The following is a 17840-nucleotide window of genomic DNA, read 5'->3' as shown; positions in this document are numbered from 1 at the left end:
GGTAGAACTAGGGTTCCTAAATTTGGGGGTTTTGGACCTCAATTTGAGGTCCGATTCCAAAACAACTCACATATCTGAGTTCATGGGGGGAATGGGTAATCGGGTTTTGGTTCGAACCTCGGGTTTTAACCACGTGGGCCCGGGGGCGTTTTGGGAATTTTTGAGTAAAACTTTGGGAAATTCATTTTCATGCATTCAAATTGATTCGATTAGCAGTTGTTGATACATTCAAGTAATTTGTGACTAGATTCGAGCGGTTTGGTGGTGAATTCGAAGGGTAAAGCGATACTAGAGGCTTGAGTTGAGTTTGGAGCATTCGAGGTAAGTGTTTGATCTAACTTTGGCTTGAGGGAATAGGATTAGAGTATTATTTGCTAATTGCTAAATGTTGAGTACGGTGTATAGGCATGGTGACGAGTATCTATACACCGGTGTCTAGCATGACCGTGGGTCTTTATTTGTGCTTAATTGGGATTCTGTAGTGACTCTTCCTTGTTAATTGATGGTTTCTATATGATATGAAGAGAATGAGAAGGAAAATATGATGTGTAAACTCTTTGGAGCGTTGGCTCGATTTTTGACTTGATTAAAAAGTAAGAAATGAACGTAAGAGAAAGAGATGTGATTATTTCCTTGCCGGGACATGTAAGTTATTGTTGTTGCTCCCTTGCCGGGGTTTAACTGCTTAGTCGTATTCTCCCTTGCCGTGAAACCACTTATATATTATGAAATGGGATCGTGTGGCACGCCGACCACTTATATATTATGAAATGGGATCGTGTGGCACGCCGACCACTTATATTTGCTTAAATGGGATCGTGTGGCACGCCGACCACTTATATATTATGAAATGGGATCGTGTGGCACGCCGACCACTTATATATTATGAATTGGATCATGTGGCACGCCGACCACTTATATTTGCTGAAATGGGATCGTGTGGCACGCTGACCACCTAGTTATATATTATGAAATGGGATCGTATGGCACGCCGACCACTTATATAGGTTATGAGATCTGATGTAGTTTCGTGTTTACTTGTGATAAGTTGTTTTCATCTGTATTTTCCCTAAGCATGTCCCCTCCCGCCTTAATTGGTATTTTCTGCTGTTATTTCGTTGCACTTGTATATACATATATATCTGCACAGGTTGTTTTTGGTAGGTCCTGTCTAGCCTCGTCACTACTTCGCCGGGGTTAGGCCAGGCACTTACCAGCGCATGGGGTCGGTTGTGCTGATGTTACACTCTGTGCATATTTTTGTCACAGATCCAGGAGCAGCTTTTGGGCCTCAGCAGTAGGATTTGATCGGGAGCTGACTTCAGTCCAGGGACTTTCGAGGTAGCCTAGCTGACGTCCGCAGGCCGGAGTCCCTTCTATGTTATTAGTTTGTTTTCCTTATACCGAGACAAACATTGATGTACTTCTATTCAGACTTGTTTTTAGCACTCTTTAGTAGTTCATGAGTTAGTGACACCGGATATGGGTAGAGTTGTATTTAAACTTCCGCATTTGGTTTTCAGTTATCTATGTTTTTAAGACTTCTGCTTTTATTTAAATGACTCGTTTTATTTATATCGTTGTGATATTATTAGAAAATGTTTTAATACTTGGCTCGCCTAGCTCCGACAGTAAGCGCCATCACGACTCCCGATGAAGGGAAATCCGGGTCGTGACAAGTTGGTATCAGAGCACTAGGTTACATAGGTCTCGCTACTCACGGACAAACTTAGTAGAGTCTGAGGGATCGGTACGGAGACGTCTGTATTTATCCCCCAGAGGCTACGGAGTTAGGAAAATTTCACTTTTGTTCCTTCTTGTCGTGCGATTCTGTTTCTCAAATACTGATTGTCTTTCTACTCTATTCTTTCGCAGATGGCGAGAACAGGTGCTTCCTCTTCTACCGCGCAGCAGCCTGGGCCCCCAGCAGCAGTCCCTACGAGGGTCAGAGGGCGAGGCCGAGGCCGTGCCAGAGGCCGAAGCAGGGGCAGAGCTCAGCCCCGAGCAGCAGTCCCAGAGGTTGAGCCTCATGGTGATTATGATGAGGAGGTTCCAGCCCCAGTAGCTCCGGTGGGCCCAGCTCAGGTCCCAGAGGGGTTCATAGCCACCCCAGTTCTTCAGGACGCTCTGGTCAGATTGGTAGGCTTTGTGGAGAGCGTCACTAGAGCGGGTTTGCTTCCAGTAGCACCAGCCACTTCTCAGGCTGGAGGAGGAGTTCAGACTCCTGCTACACGTACTCCGGAGCAGGTAGCTCCCCAGGCTCAGGTTCCAGTGGTTCAGCCAGCTGTGGCAGTTCAGCCGGGTATTCTGACTCAGACTGGCGATGGAGCGGCTATGTCCGCAGATGCTTTGTGGAGATTGGATAGGTTCACCAAGCTCTTCACCACCACATTCAGCGGTGCTTCTTCAGAGGACCCCCAGGATTTCTTGTATAGCTGCCATGAGGTTCTTCGGACTATGGGTATTGTGGAGACCAATGGGGTCGACTTCGCCACTTTTCGTCTAGCAGGATCCGCCAAGACTTGGTGGAGAGACTATTGTTTATCCAGACCAGCAGGGTCGCCATCATTGACTTGGGACCAGTTTGCAGAGTTGTTTTTGGAGAAGTTTCTCCCAGTTACTCAGCGAGAGGCTCTTCGCAGGCAGTTCGAGCGTCTCTAGCAAGGCTCTATGACAGTCACTCAGTATGAGACTCGGTTCATTAATCTAGCACGCCATGCTATTGTTATACTCCCCACCGAGAGAGAGAGGGTGCGGAGGTTTATTGATGGGTTGATTCAGCCGATCCGTCTCCAGATGGCTATGGGAGCAGGGAGTGAGATTTCTTTTCAGGAGGCGGCCAACGCGGCCCGTAGAGTTGAGATGGATCTTGCACGGGGAGGTGGTCATGGGTCAGATAAGAGGCCCCGTCATGCAGGTAGATTCAGTGGTACCTCGTCTGGAGGTGGGGATTCTTATGGTAGAGGCCATCCTCTGAGGCCCTTTCAGTCAGCCCTACAGGTCTCACAGGTACTTCAGGTGGTCGTGGCTCTCAGTCGCAGTCTTCTGATCAGCAGCTTTTCAGTTCGCCATNCCTCGTCACTACTTCGCCGGGGTTAGGCCAGGCACTTACCAGCGCATGGGGTCGGTTGTGCTGATGCTACACTCTGTGCATCTTTTTGCACAGATCCAGGAGCAGCTTTTGGGCCTCAGCAGTAGGATTTGATCGGGAGCTGACTTCAGTCCAGGGACTTTCGAGTAGCCTAGCTGACGTCGCAGGCCGAGTCCTTTTCATGTTATTAGTTTGTTTTCCTTGTACCGATACAAACATTGATGTACTTCTATTCAGACTTGTTTTTAGCACTCTTTAGTAGTTCGTGAGTTAGTGACACCGGATCTGGGTAGAGTCGTATTTAAACTTCTGCATTTGGTTTTCAGTTATCTATGTTTTTAAGACTTCCTCTTTTATTTTAAATGGCTCGTTTTATTAATATCGTTGTGATGTTATCAGAAAATGTTTTAATACTCACTGAGTTGGAGTACTCACTTTACTCCCTGCACCCCTGTGTGCAGATTCGGGCGCTACAGGTCCTGCTAGCGAGGGTTGAGAGTTGTTCAGCAGATTCTGGAGATTCACTAAGTAGATGCCCGGCGATTCGCAACCCCAGTGCATTCTCCCTCTATCTTTTTTCCTTTCTGATTCAGTTATGTAGTAGTGGAGTAGACTTTCAGACTTGTAGTATTATTTTAGATGCTCATGACTGGTGACACCCCGATGTCGGGTTGTGTTGGTTTTAATTCCGCAATTTGTATTGTTCACTATTTATTTTTGGGACTTTAGTTCTGTTAAAGACTTAGTATTTATTATTTTAATTGCTTAAAGTGAATTGGAAGTGTGTCGGCTGGCCTTGTCTTCACGAGAGGCGCCATCACGACCGGGTCCGGGTTTAGGGTCGTGACACACACTTACCTCTAGAAGGAGGTTTGAGATTATATAAGAAAATAATATCATTGTTATGCCATGAATGGTCATTGGTCACGTACCTATTCACGCCAAAATATTTTGGAAGAGCCAATTAGTACTATTTTGGAGGAATAAAAATTGATTATCAATAAGGCATTGTATTGTAGTAAGTCTCAAAGAAACTTAATTGAGTTTCTAAAGTATTCGCGAAAGCGGTTGGTCATACTGAGACTATAAATAAAGGAAAGATTTAATATATTCTATTACTACAACTTGTAGCGGGGTAATATGTATGTGAAAAGCTACCCGCTTTATTCTCCAGTTTGTACTACACAAATAAAAGAATGCCACGATAAAGTAGAAGTTTATTGATATAAAAATCCATATCATAATAAACTTGAAGTTTATTGATAATTGCACATGTCATGTGTAAACCTAAAGTTTATCAATATTGATAATTTATCTAGTTGGAATAATAGATTTAGCCATATCAATTTAAGTATGATGTGCAAAAATAAAAGAGAATTCATATGGGTAAATATTAAAGAACTAGAAAGTTCTTTACGAATTCTCTTATGTTGCATGTTCTCATTAATTAATATACCAACTAAAATTGGGATTGAATCCCATGAATGCTGGAAATATCAAAGGTGAATATGGGCCCATTCACCTGCCATGTATACCACATAAGATGCATCTATGAGATGGTTACATGTGCAATTATTATTAACCCGCAACATGGTGTTTTGCGAGATAACTTGCTCAATAATTTAATTTTGAGCATAATTTCCAGATTTTCTACTCAAGAAGTTCATCTTGATAAGTTGGTTTACATCACAGTTGGTTTAACAAAATAATTTATTGAGTGCCTCCACTTAATAGCTAAGCTATTGCTTATGAGAACAAAGTTACTTATATCAATTTGATATACGTTATATACGAAAGTATATTACATTCTCCCCTCACAAGTGGTTCAGGGTCAGAAACCAAATAATTCCATCTTATTATTATTGATGTGCAAGGTATATTTTGATTAACACCATAACGCACAAAGGTGGATTCTCAAAGGTGAGAAAACAAGTTAGTTTTTCTAACATGAGGGAGAGACATGATAAACAATTGAGGAAAAGTTACGTGGAATGAATTATCATTTGTACATCTAGATCCTCGAATAAGATAATATGAACTTGAGGTTCATAAAAAAAAAAGATAATTCATTTGTAATATATTGCAAAGCATGCCAGACGCATTTGCTGGCCCAAAGAAAGTGGGATGACGCAGTCTGCATCCAGTTGTTGATACTGAGAAGTGCCTGGCTCAGCCGGTGGGCAGTGATAGGATGGGCCCGGGAAGATGGGATCTCCGGTGCAGCTGAGGTGGATGGACCAGGAGGCATAGCAGTGGAAGTAGAGGCAGGCTCAACTGGAGTCACTACTACAACTGGCTCTTTAGACTGGCCAGTTGGAGCAGTAACTGTACTCTTGAAACTCTTGCTCTTGGGGTTATCATCCCCCTGCATGCTATACCACGAAAATGGGGCCTTCGCTTTCACCTTGATGTAGAAAGGCCTCTTTTCCACTTTCAGATCCCTGAAGTACATGGTGAGAAAACTGGGGAACGGGTAGTTTCTGTCATGCTCAACACCCACAATTGAAATTATTCTTGACATCACATTCCCCACATTGATTGGGTACCCCGCCATGATCGAAGCCACCAACACTGCCCGGTGAAGAGGGAGGGTGTTGTCATGAGTAGTCGGGTCCAGTCTGCAGCACACAAACGTTTCCCACCCTTTTGCCTTGAAGTTCAAACTACGCCTCAGAATCTTGACGCCCGCAGTCAACCAATCGGGGGTGGTACCTGGGATTGCCAGGTACTGTGCCAACCAGGGACGGACCTTCTCACCCATTTCCATCTTAGCCATATACAGTGTCTCATCCTCCTCATCAAAGCCAAGGTAATCGTTGATTGTCTTCCCGTCAAACAATACCTTCAAGTTTCGCACCTTGGTCACCTTTGTACCCTTTTTGATGTGGGCCACATTGGCGTAGAATTCTTTGACCAAGTGCTCATTGGCATCTACACAGTCGGACAAAAAGTGCGCCCAGCCAACTCTCTCCCTAAACTGCCTCATCATACTGGGGTTGTGAGGTAGCAAGTCTCTATCTATGAAACTCCTCTCCGGGATCAACTTCCTCACCGGCCACCATTCCCGGAATTTATGGTATGCTACTTCACTAACGAACCGATCTTGCCACACCTCCGGGTTCCTAGTTCTAGCAAAACCCCCCACCTGTGGTTCACCTCCTTCTCCTAATTCTTCTTCTCCCCCTACTTCCTCCTTAGTACCTACTGCACCCTCTCTGGATAATGAAGTTGTGGGAGAGGTGGAGTATTCCCCACAACCTTCACCTGAGCCATCAGACGACCCAGAAGAAATGTTCACTGATGCTTGGGCAGCGGGTGATGCTGGAGGTGTGTCTCTCAGTCTAAACCTCTCCGGCCAGTTAGGGATGTGTGTTGGGACTGAATCTGAGAAAATCTCCCGGGAAGGCTCGTACTCACTCCCCGAGGAGTGGGAAGCAGCTCTATCAGCAGTTTTTATCAGCTTTCTTATCCTTTTAATATTTTGCCGGGCTTGAGCAGTCAGTTTTATCATTTTCTGCTTCTCTCCCCAGGAGGATTCTCCTCTGCCCGGTTGTTTACCTCTTTGTTTCACCATTGTCTGCAAACACAATTCAATTGACTTGTTAGTATCGGTTGCAGCAGTTAAGAACAGAGTTGCAGAATCAGAGAAGAAAACTTGCAGAAATGTTGCAGAAGTTACACAGTGCGGACCACACAAAATCAACCGCGACCGCACTGGGTTCACTGCAGACCGCACTAAATCAATCGCGGTCCGCACAGAGGTGGGGTTCAGACTACCCACTCTCTGTATCTAGGCAGTGCGGACCGCACAAAATGGTAGTGCGGCCGCACTGGGCCACTGCAGTCCGCACAAAATATAGTGCGGCCGCAGTGCCTGAGGTTTAGCTTTCAGACAACTAAGCAGTGCGGTCCGCACAAAATGGTAGTGCGGACCGCACAAGGGCACCGCGGACCGCACAAAAACGACCGCGATCCGCACAGGGTGCCCTGCTGTGACACTAACTTAGGGTTTCAAGAATTTTTTATTTTAAGCTTAATTAACACCCAAGTAATGTCCCTACATGCTTACCCATTGCATTGAGCTACCTAAGTCTACATTAAACAAAAATTTAAATACCTGAACCTAACTAATTGAAAAAGCTACGGGAGGAACAAAATAAAAGACAAGAAAAACAAAAAGAAAAGAGAGGAATAACAAAAGTAAAGCAATTAAAAAGAAATTAAGGTACCAGAAATGAGATGAGATGAAGATTCACGATGCAAAGCAATGAATTACGAGCAACGGGCGTGATGAACAATGATTTAGGGCTCTGAGATGCAAAGGTTCGAAAAGTGTAAAAGGTGGGCCTCAAGGACTATCTATAGAAAAAGCCCTGGGGCCCAGCTTACCTACCCCAGTGCGGACCGCACAAAATGGACCAAGGTTCGCACTGTACAAAAATATGCAAGTATGAGGAGGCAACACACTGCGGTCCGCACAAAATGGACCGCGGACCGCAGTGGTCCACCGCGGAACGCACAAAATGTAGTGCGGCCGCAGTGGCAAACTTTAGAGAGTTGTATTTTTACTCTTTCTTCAGTGCGGTCCGCACAGAATGGACTGCGGCCGCACTGACAACTTCAGAGACCTGCTCATTTTTTCCACCATGTCCTGTACTGCATCGACACAATCCTATAATATCTCACAACCAGTTATCCCAAAAATCAATCCTACACTACAGTGAAAATCAAATAAAAACAAGAAGAAAACACATGGGTTGCCTCCCAAGAAGCGCCTGATTTAACGTCGCGGCACGACGCAAGTTACCATCACATCATTTGAAATGAAGGAGTGTCACCACGTGGCTGTCATCAATTTTTCCAAGATAATGCTTGACCCTATGCCCATTCACTCTAAAAACTTCCCCACTTTTGTTCTTTAAATCAAGGGCACCAAACGGGGTCACACACACTACTTCAAATGGTCCGCTCTACTTTGACTTTAGCTTTCCCGGGAACAACCTTAGTCGAGAATTGAATAAGAGCACCAAATCACCTACTCTAAACTCCTTGCCACGAGCATATTTGTCATGAAGGTATTTCATCTTGTCCTTGTACAAGGACGAACTGGAGTAGGCATGGAAACGGAATCCATCAAGTTCATTAAGTTGCTCCACCCGAAGATTTGCAGCCACATCCCAATCAAGGTTCAACTTTCTCAACGCCCACATGGCCTTATGCTCTAACTCAACCGGTAAATGGCAAGCTTTCTCAAACACCAACTGATACAGCGACATACCAATTGGAGTCTTGTATGCAGTTCGGTAAGCCCATAGAGCATCATCCAACTTTTTAGACCAATCGGTCCTATTTGCATTGACTGTTTTAGACAGAATATTCTTGAATCCCTGTTGGACACTTCAACCTGGCCACTTGCTTGGGGATGATAAGGAGTAGACACTTTGTGGTTGACACCATACTTGGCAAGCAAGGTGTCAAAAGCTCTATTGCACAAATGCGATCCTCCATCACTAATAATTGTACGAGGAGTGCTAAACCTTGAGAAAATGCTCTTCTTTAGAAATGCAACCACACTCATAGCTTCATTGTTGGGCAAAGGCACAACCTCGACCCATTTTGAGACATAATCAACCGCTACAAGAATGTAGGTGTTCCCGCACGAGCTTACAAATGGGCCTATGAAATCGATACCCCATACATCAAAAATATCCAATTCTAGAATGGTGTTTAAAGGCATCTCATCTTTCTTCGAAATACCGCCTGCTCTTTGACATTGGTCACACCTTTTCACTAAATCACTTGCATCTTTGTACACAGTTGGCCAATAAAATCCACAACTTAGAACTTTCGAAGCTGTCCTCGCCCCTCCATGATGGCCACCATAGGGGGAGGAATGACAAGCCTCTAGAATGCTAGATTGCTCCTCCTCAGGTACACACTTCCGGATCACTCCATCGGTGCAAATCTCGAACAAGTATGGCTCATCCCAATAGAAGTCCAGACTATCCCGTTTGAGCTTCCTCCTTTGGTAGAAGAGAGCTCAGACGGGATGATGCCGGTCACAAGGTAATTAGCAACATCCGCAAACCATGGCATATCACTCATCGACACAGAAAGTAGCTGCTCATCGAGAAATGCATTATTGATCTCTAGGCCATCACACGACCTTCCTTCTTCTTCCAAGCGGGACAAATGATCCGCCACTTGGTTTTCGCTACCTTTCCGGTCCACAATTTCCAAATCAAACTCTTGGAGTAATAAGACCCATCGCATCAGTCTAGCTTTGGAGTCTTTCTTTGTCATCAAATACCCAAGAGCTGCATGATCGGTGTGCACTATGACTTTGGCTCCCATAAGATATGGCCAAAATTTTTCCATTGCGAACACAATAGCCAACAATTCTTTCTCAGTCACCGTGTAGTTCCTTTGAGCTTCATTCATTATCTTGCTCGCATAGTACACCGGATGAAATATTTTGTTCACTGTTTGACCCAAAACTGCCCCAACCGCAACATCACTCGCGTCGCACATGAGCTCGAAAGGCAAGCTCCAATTGGGTGCGGTAATGATCGGGGTGGTGGTCAACTTATGCTTGAGAAGTTCAAAGGCTTGCATACATCCCTCATCAAACACAAACTTTGCATCCTTTTCTAGCAGCTTGCACAAAGGATTAACAACCTTCGAAAAGTCCTTGATAAATCGCCGGTAGAACCCCGCATGTCCAAGAAAACTTCTAACCCCCTTGACAGAAGTGGGGGGAGGAAGTCTTGAAATCACCTCAATTTTGGCTTTGTCAACCTCAATACCGTTCGTTGAAATTTTATGACCCAAAACTATGCCCTCCTCAACCATGAAGTGGCATTTCTCCCAATTTAGCACAAGATTGGTGTCTTCACACCGGGCCAACACTCTATCCAAATTGTTCAAACACTTGTTGAATGAATCACCCACAACACTGAAGTCGTCCATGAACATCTCCAAAATATCTTCCACCATGTCGGTGAAAATGGCCATCATACACCGTTGGAATGTTGCCGATGCATTGCACAACCCAAAGGGCATCCGCGAGAAAGCAAAGGTGCCATATGGACAAGTAAAGGTTGTCTTCTCCTGATCCTCGGGAGCTATCAAAATTTGATTGTACCCTCAATAACCATCCAAGAAGCAATAGAAGGCACGCCCAGCAAGACGATCAAGCATCTGGTCCAGGAAAGGCAATGGGAAATGATCCTTGCAGGTCACCTTGTTCAGCTTGCGGTAGTCTATGCACACCCTCCATCCAGTCACTGTCCGGGTTGGAATAAGTTCATTATTAGCATTGGTCACCACGGTCATACCACCCTTCTTCGGCACACATTGCACCAGAGAAGTCCATGAGCTGTTAGAGATAGGATACACCACACCGGCATCTAACCACTTGATCACCTCTTTTTTCACAACTTCTTGCATTGCCTCGTTCAACCTCCTTTGATGTTCCAAGGAGGGTTTTGCATCATCTTCCAGAATAATCTTGTGCATACAGAATGCGAGGCTTATTCCCCGAATATCAGCTAGAGTCCATCCAATTGCCTTTTTCCGATTTTTGAGCACAGCCAATGTGGCATCTACCTGCATGTTAGTAAGACAAGAGGAAAGAATAACTGGTAAAGTTGAATTAGAGCCCAAGAATTCATACCTGAGGTATGGAGGTAACGGCTTCAACTCCAACACCGGGGGTTCCTCAATTGAAGGCTTCGTTGGAGGGGTCTTTCTATTTTCAAAATCCAAAGAGAGTTTCCTAGGCTCATAAGAATAAGAGCCCATTCCATGTAAAGCATTCACGCACTCCACTCAGCCCTCATCATCATTGACATCAAGATTCAACAATACGGCCTCCAAAGGGTCCTCAACATTAATCATTGCACTAGTATCATCAATTATCACAGCCGTAACAAGATCCACAAATGAGCATACTTCTGTACAATTGGGCTGCTTCATTGACTTGCACGCATGAAAGACGACCTTTTCATCACCCACTCTGAAAGTGAGTTCCCCTGCTTCCACATCCACTAGAGCCTTCCCCGTAGCAAGGAAAGGTCTCCCTAATATGATCAGGACCTCATAATCTACCTCACAATCCAAGATCACAAAATCAGCTGGCAAGATAAATTTGTCCACTGATAACTGTGATTTTAACACGTTTTATGCCCATACTTGCCTATGCCTTATGTATGAATTGTCATGAAATAGACCCAGAATGCTTACAAAGTGCGCTTGATTGCAGGTTTGAGCGACAAGATGACGAAAGTCAAGAATCAGCTCCAAACGGAGTGAAACCTACTCAAGTATCAAAAATCATTGAAGTAGGGACAGGAGGGCCTAGCGCGGACCGCACTGATTTGTTGCGCGGCCGCGCTAGGAGATTCAGAGAGCACCCATTTCAGGAGTCTCCAAGCGCGGTCAGCGCTCATTTCTACGCGGTCAGCGCTGGTGTCTACGCAGTCGCGCTTCAGTGTTGTGCGGTCCGCGCTCATTAGCCTATGCGGTCGCGCTACTTCTTTGTGCGGTCCGCGTCCCCAGTTCCAGAAGTGAATGATCGAAGGCCAAGACCCCTACGCGGCCGCGCTACATTTATGCGCAGTCCGCGCCAGCCCCGCAGGGGTATTTTTGTCCGATTTTTCTGGCATAGTATAAATAAAATATTTTATTATTTCTAGGTCAAGTTTTTTAGACATCAGATAGCAGCAGCACTCGTGAGATTCAAGTTTTAGCCTATTTTGGGCATTTTAATCTTGTTTTAACGTGGATTCGTGTAAATTAACTTCCTAGTTAATTATTATGTTGATTTTATCTACTTCTTCTTTAATTTCTGTTGCTATTATGGCTAGCTAAACCCATTAGCTAGGGTTATGGCTCAACCCTAGTGTGGGTAATGGGTGTGATTGTTTAGTGCTTGAATGATGTTGGGTGTTTGATATTTGGGTTGATTTTGTGTTTTAACTAGGATTTGGTGGTTGCAAACACTAAGTCTAGCTTAGTGAGTCTTGACTCTTCTGTAGAAAGAGTGTCTATGACTCCAAAGTTAACCCAACAAGGAATTGGGATGGACCCATGAGAATGGTAGTCCCAATAAACGGGCAAGACCTCGAGAGAGTGATTACCCAACTTGAACCCTAAGTTGTTTGGTTTGTTAGCCTACCTAATTGGTCTCGAGAGAGTCAATTGGGAAAAATCACTCTTTCTACCGAGAGGTGTGAGAGTGAGTGCTATCGTGCAACGGTTATATCATAAGCCCCATAATCATCATTCTCGTATTAGGAATCTCTACCCGTTAGTTGACCACCTAGGTAAATGCCACGACCTTAGTGCCTTTCTCTATCTTGCATACAATCTAGATTAAATCTCTTCGCATTATAATTAGTAGTTGTTAAATTGTAGTTGATAATCACAAAAACCCAAAAATGATAGAAGATCAATTAGAAGCAAACACGTAATTCTAGGCTAAACAAATATCCAACTCCCTTTCTAGCTCCCTGTGGAAATTGACCCCGATACCACTATTGGGTAAAAGTATTAGCGCCCACTCTTCCTAAGGTTGAGTCCGCTGCGACCTAATCATCCACCCGGACGAGCACATCATCAACAATACCCAATAGTCGCTTCATTGATCTGTCTGCCATTTGCAATCGCATGGAAGTTAGCCTCAGTGGCCCAATACCCAAAGTCTTAAAAACTGAGTAAGGCATTAAGTTGATGCTTGCCCTAAGATCACATAAAGCTTTAGCAAAGTCTGCACTCCCTATAGTGCAGGGGATAGTGAAAACACCGGGATCCTCTAACTTCGGAGCCATTGAATGTACTATAGCACTAACTTGGTGGGTTATCTTGATAGTTTCACAGTCCATTGATCTTTTCTTTGTCACCAAATCTTTCATGAATTTAGCATAGCCAGGCATCTGCGCTAAATCTTCTACCAAAGGAACATTAATGGATAAGCTCTTCATCATGTCAATGAACTTTTTGAATTGATTCTCCTTTTTTTTCTGCTTGGCTAGCCTCTGAGGATAAGGGGGGGTGGCCTAGGCAAGGGTGCCTAGGCTTTTGGCACAATCGGCTCGAGCATGTCTATTACGTGCTCCCTAGACGGGTTCACGTCACTTTGTGTTTCCACCTCGGCATCTTGAATATTGATCCTCACTTCTTCATTCACATTTTCATCAACCACATTCTCAACCACCAAAGGAACTTCATCTTCTTGCAACTCAACTTCTTCACCCAAAACTTGCTTTTGTTTGGAGGCATTAACATCACCACCTCGTCCACTCCTAGTGGTCACAGCCATAACATGATTGTTCCCTCTCTTTGGGTTCACTACCGTATCACTTGGTAGAGCACCCTTAGGGCGTGTGTTTAAAGACTGAGAGATTTGTCCTAGTTGGACCTCCAAATTCCTAATTGAAAGTATTATGAGAAGCCAGTTGCGCATCGGAGTCCGCATTCTTTTTCATCATCTGTTCGAACATCATTTCAATTCTACCCATTTCATTGTTGGATGTACTAGGACCCTGGGATGGAAAAGGTGGTGGGTTACTCGGTTGTTGGTACATTGTGGGCCTTTGAAAGCCTTGCCCCTGATTTCCTGGGTTATTGTTCCATCCACCTTGGTTGTTGTTGTTTCCACCCCAATTGTTGTTGTTGCCCCAGTTTCCCTGATTGTTCCGGTTGTTATTTTGATTCCGGTTGTTATTTTGATTTCCCCAATTGTTGTTCCCTTGTTGTTGATTGTTCCAGTTATTGTTACCTTGTTGTTGGTTACCCAATTGCCCTGGGATCGCCATTGTTGTTGTTGGTTGGCTCTTTGGCCTTGGTAATTATTCACATATTGCACATCTTCGTTCTGCCCATCATAACAATCATCTTGGAATCCACCACAATCATTATCGAATTGATCCGAACTCCCTTGGTTCTGTTGACCTCTCTGTCTTCTATTGTTCACAAGCATGTTAACACCCTCCACGGCATTTACTTGGCGAGGATTCTGAACTTGTTGCAACTGTGCCTTTGCTAGTTGGTTCATTGTTGTTGTAAGTTCTGCTATAGCCTGACCATGGTCATGTAGTTCTTTGCGCAAATGAGTGACCGTGGAGTCACCCTGTGGTACAATGGCTCTACTTTGCCAAGCGGAGGATGTGTCAGCCATTTCATCTAGAATAGCACAAGCTTCATCATAAGGAAGCTTCATGAAATTTCCCCCAGCCAATTAATTCACTATGCACTGATTCGTTGTATTGATGCCCCGATAGAAGGTCTGTTGTATCATTGCCTCTGTCATATCATTGTTGGGGCATTCTTTTACCATAGTTTTGCATCGCTCTCAAATCTCGTGCAATGGTTCGGTAGGCTCCTGCTTGAAGGCTAAGATCTCATCCTGTAGTGTTGCCATGTGTCCCGGTAAGAAAAATTTGGCAATGAACTTATCCGCCAACTCATCCCAAGTTGTGATGGAATGGTTGGGAAGTCGCTCAAGCCAATCCAATGCTTTCCCCCTAAGTGAGAATGGGAAAAGCCTCAATCGAAGTGCATCTTCGGACACATTGGTCTGCTTGCTCCCCCAACAGGTATCCACGAACCCCTTGAGATGTTTGTACGCATTCTGAGTGGGAGCACCTGTGAAATACCCATGTTGCTCCAATAATGTCAGCATCACGTTGGTTATTTGAAAATTGCCCACCCGGATCCAGGACGGAACAATAGCACTCGCATAGTCTTGGTTGGGAAGAACTCTAGGAGCCACTCTTGGAGGTGGCGGAGGAGGGTCTGGAATATTGTCATTTGTATTGGCCTGGCGGCCTCTACGTTGTCCTTGAGGTACAAGAGGCACCTCTTCATCTCCATTGTCATCTACCTCCTCCCCCGTATTCGCGTTTCCAAGAGGGTCATTAGCATTTAATGCCATTTTGTACCTGATGTATTGACACAAACAAATTAGTAACAAAGAAGGAAAGAAGAACAAAACACAAATCTATTTACATAGATAGCCAAAACCGTTCGATCCCCGGCAACGGCAACAAAAAGTGATCGCGGCCTACCCCGCACTACTAATTAAGCAGCGAGAGAGGGTCGGAGCAGCTATTACCCGATTTAGGGTCGGGATCGGTAACCACAGAGAGCTAGAATTTGGAATCGAGTATCTATCTAGTGTAGAGTTGCGTATGTATTCCAAATCACACTTCTAAACATTTTTGAAGTTTTTGTTTTACTTCTACTATTTATCAAACTACAAATGGTAAATGCAACTAGATTAAGCTAAGAGTTATAATGCTACGGGTTGTTCAATGGTTTAAAAGGCACTAGGGTAGTGACCTCCGCCTAGGTGGTCAATTGATGGGTACTTGAGTCTAAGGCACGTTTGACATATTTGGGGAGTATGATATAACCGTTGCACGACTTTACCCACTTTACACCTCTCGGTGGTTTGAGTGATTTTGCCCGAATTGACTTTCTCAAGACCAATTGAGTATGCAAATTTGCACAAGCAACTAGGGTTCAAGTCTGGTATTACGATCTCTCGGTTTAACCCTTTAATTGGGGCTATAAATTCTCTTGAGTACGCCCCAATTCCTTGTTGGACTAATTCTAGAGACTTAGGCTCTCTTTCTCAAGAAGAGCAAAAGTCAACTAAACACAAACTAGTGTTTGCAACCACTAATTTAACAATTAAACATGGAATTAGCCTACATAGCAAACACCCATAGTCAATCAAGCCCTAAAATACAAGACCCATCAATTACCCACACTAGGGTTGAGCCACAACCCTAGCTTATGGGTCTAGCTACTCATAATTAAAGAAGAAAAACAAGAAATAGATGAAGAACAATTCATATTAATTAATTACTAAGATAAAATAGAAGATTCAATGTTAAATGAAGATAAAATTGCCCAAAATAACTAAGAAAACTGAAGTCACAAGCGCAGCTACCAGTCAAATCTATCTGCTTGACCTAAAAATGGAAAAGCAGCTATTTATACTAAGCTGACAATTTTGGACAAAAATGCCCCTGCGGGGTTAGTGCGGACCGCACAAAATGGACAGCGGTCCGCACTAGGGCTTTGGACTTGACAAAACTGCTCTCTGAACTTGGGCATTGCGGACCGCAGAGAATGGACTGCAGCCGCGGAAGCTTCCAGTGTGGTCCGCATTAAATGGACCGCGGACCACATTGACTTGACACTGGGAAATTGCAACTCTCTGATTCTCCTCACTGCGGACCGCAGAGAATGGACTGCGGCCGCGTTGATCTCAGTGCGGGCCGCATAAAATGGTAGTGCGGCCGCACCTCTTTGCCTGGAAATCATGCTCTCTGAATCTCCCAGTGCGGACCGCACAGAATGTAGTGCGGCCGCACTGGCCTTGTTCTGCCTGAGCTTTGTCTTGTCTTAGTGCTTGTGCAAGTTTCACTCCCTTTGAGCTGATCTTTGACATCTTGTCACTTTGTTGATCAAACCTGCAATCAAGCACAACTTGTGAGCATTTTGGGACTATTTTGTACGAATTTCCAATCAAAACATAAGCAAGAAGGAGTATAAAATGTATCAAAATCACTAGTTATCAGGCGCATCTGCGACCCGCAGAAGCAAACGTCTTGGGTGCAGAAGCGAGATTTAGCACAGAAGCGCGTTTAGCTTCGCACCTGCGGTTGTGTAGAAGCGGATAGAGATCCGCAGGTGCGAGGGGTCAGCTGGCTAGTGGATTCCGTAGAAGCAGAGCTTGTTTCACAGGAGCGATGCTGCAGAAGCGGCTCATGTGTCCGCAAAAGCGAAAATCGCTGAGCAGAATGCTATAAGTTTGAGGGTTGGCCATTTTTACCACATATTGAGTTATGGACTTCGGAATAGGGTGATTTTTTCAGCAATTTTCATCACAAGGATTGGGGTAAGTGTTCTACACTCGGTTTTGATTACGTTTCATGAATCTATCTTCATTTTGGCAATTGGGTGATGAAATTTGAAGAGAAATTAGGGGGTTTTGCCTAAAGTTTCATAATGCAAATTTTTGAGTTTTGAACATCAATTTGAAGTCAGATTTGAGTGAAACTAGTATGGTTGGACTCGTAATTGAATGGGTTATCGGATTTTGGAAGTCTTGTCGGTTTCTGTGGCATGGGCCCAGGTGTGACTTTTGGCCGGTTTTGGGTTTTGATTAAGGATTCGACCTTTATCAATTGGAATTGTTTTCTTGGGATTTATTTGAAGTGTTTGAGTTTCTTTTAGCTAGTTTTGAGCTGTTCAGAGGTCGGTACACGTGTGATGGCATTTTTGGAGCATCGCGTGGTTGGCTCGTTCGAGGTAAGTAACACTTCTAAACTTCATGTTAAGGGTATGAAACCTCGAATTACATGTTATGTGTTTGGCGTTGAGGTGACGCACATGCTAGGTGACAGGCGTGTGGGCGTGCACCATGTAAATTGTAACTCCGTTATTTCTGTGGTACTGTGTAGTTGCCTGATCTTACCTATAACCATGAAATTTCTATGTACTTGAGTTATTGAGCTGTGATCCATGTTAGAAACCATGTCTAGGCTACATGCTTATCCTGTTGGGACCCACTGAGGTCATTTTTGTTGTTGAGTTATCCGCTTTCATTGCATTACATACTCGTTCATACGCATTCATATGCATATCATATCTCAGTCTCTGTTGCTATTTATTGATATATCATATCATCATTTTCGGGCTAGTTTCATGACACTGTGAGCCCGTGAGAGAGAGA

The sequence above is a fragment of the Nicotiana attenuata genome, chromosome 2, assembly GCF_001879085.1.
Source record: "Nicotiana attenuata strain UT chromosome 2, NIATTr2, whole genome shotgun sequence".
Lineage (NCBI taxonomy): Eukaryota > Viridiplantae > Streptophyta > Magnoliopsida > Solanales > Solanaceae > Nicotiana > Nicotiana attenuata.
This window is presented reverse-complemented; position numbering follows the sequence as displayed.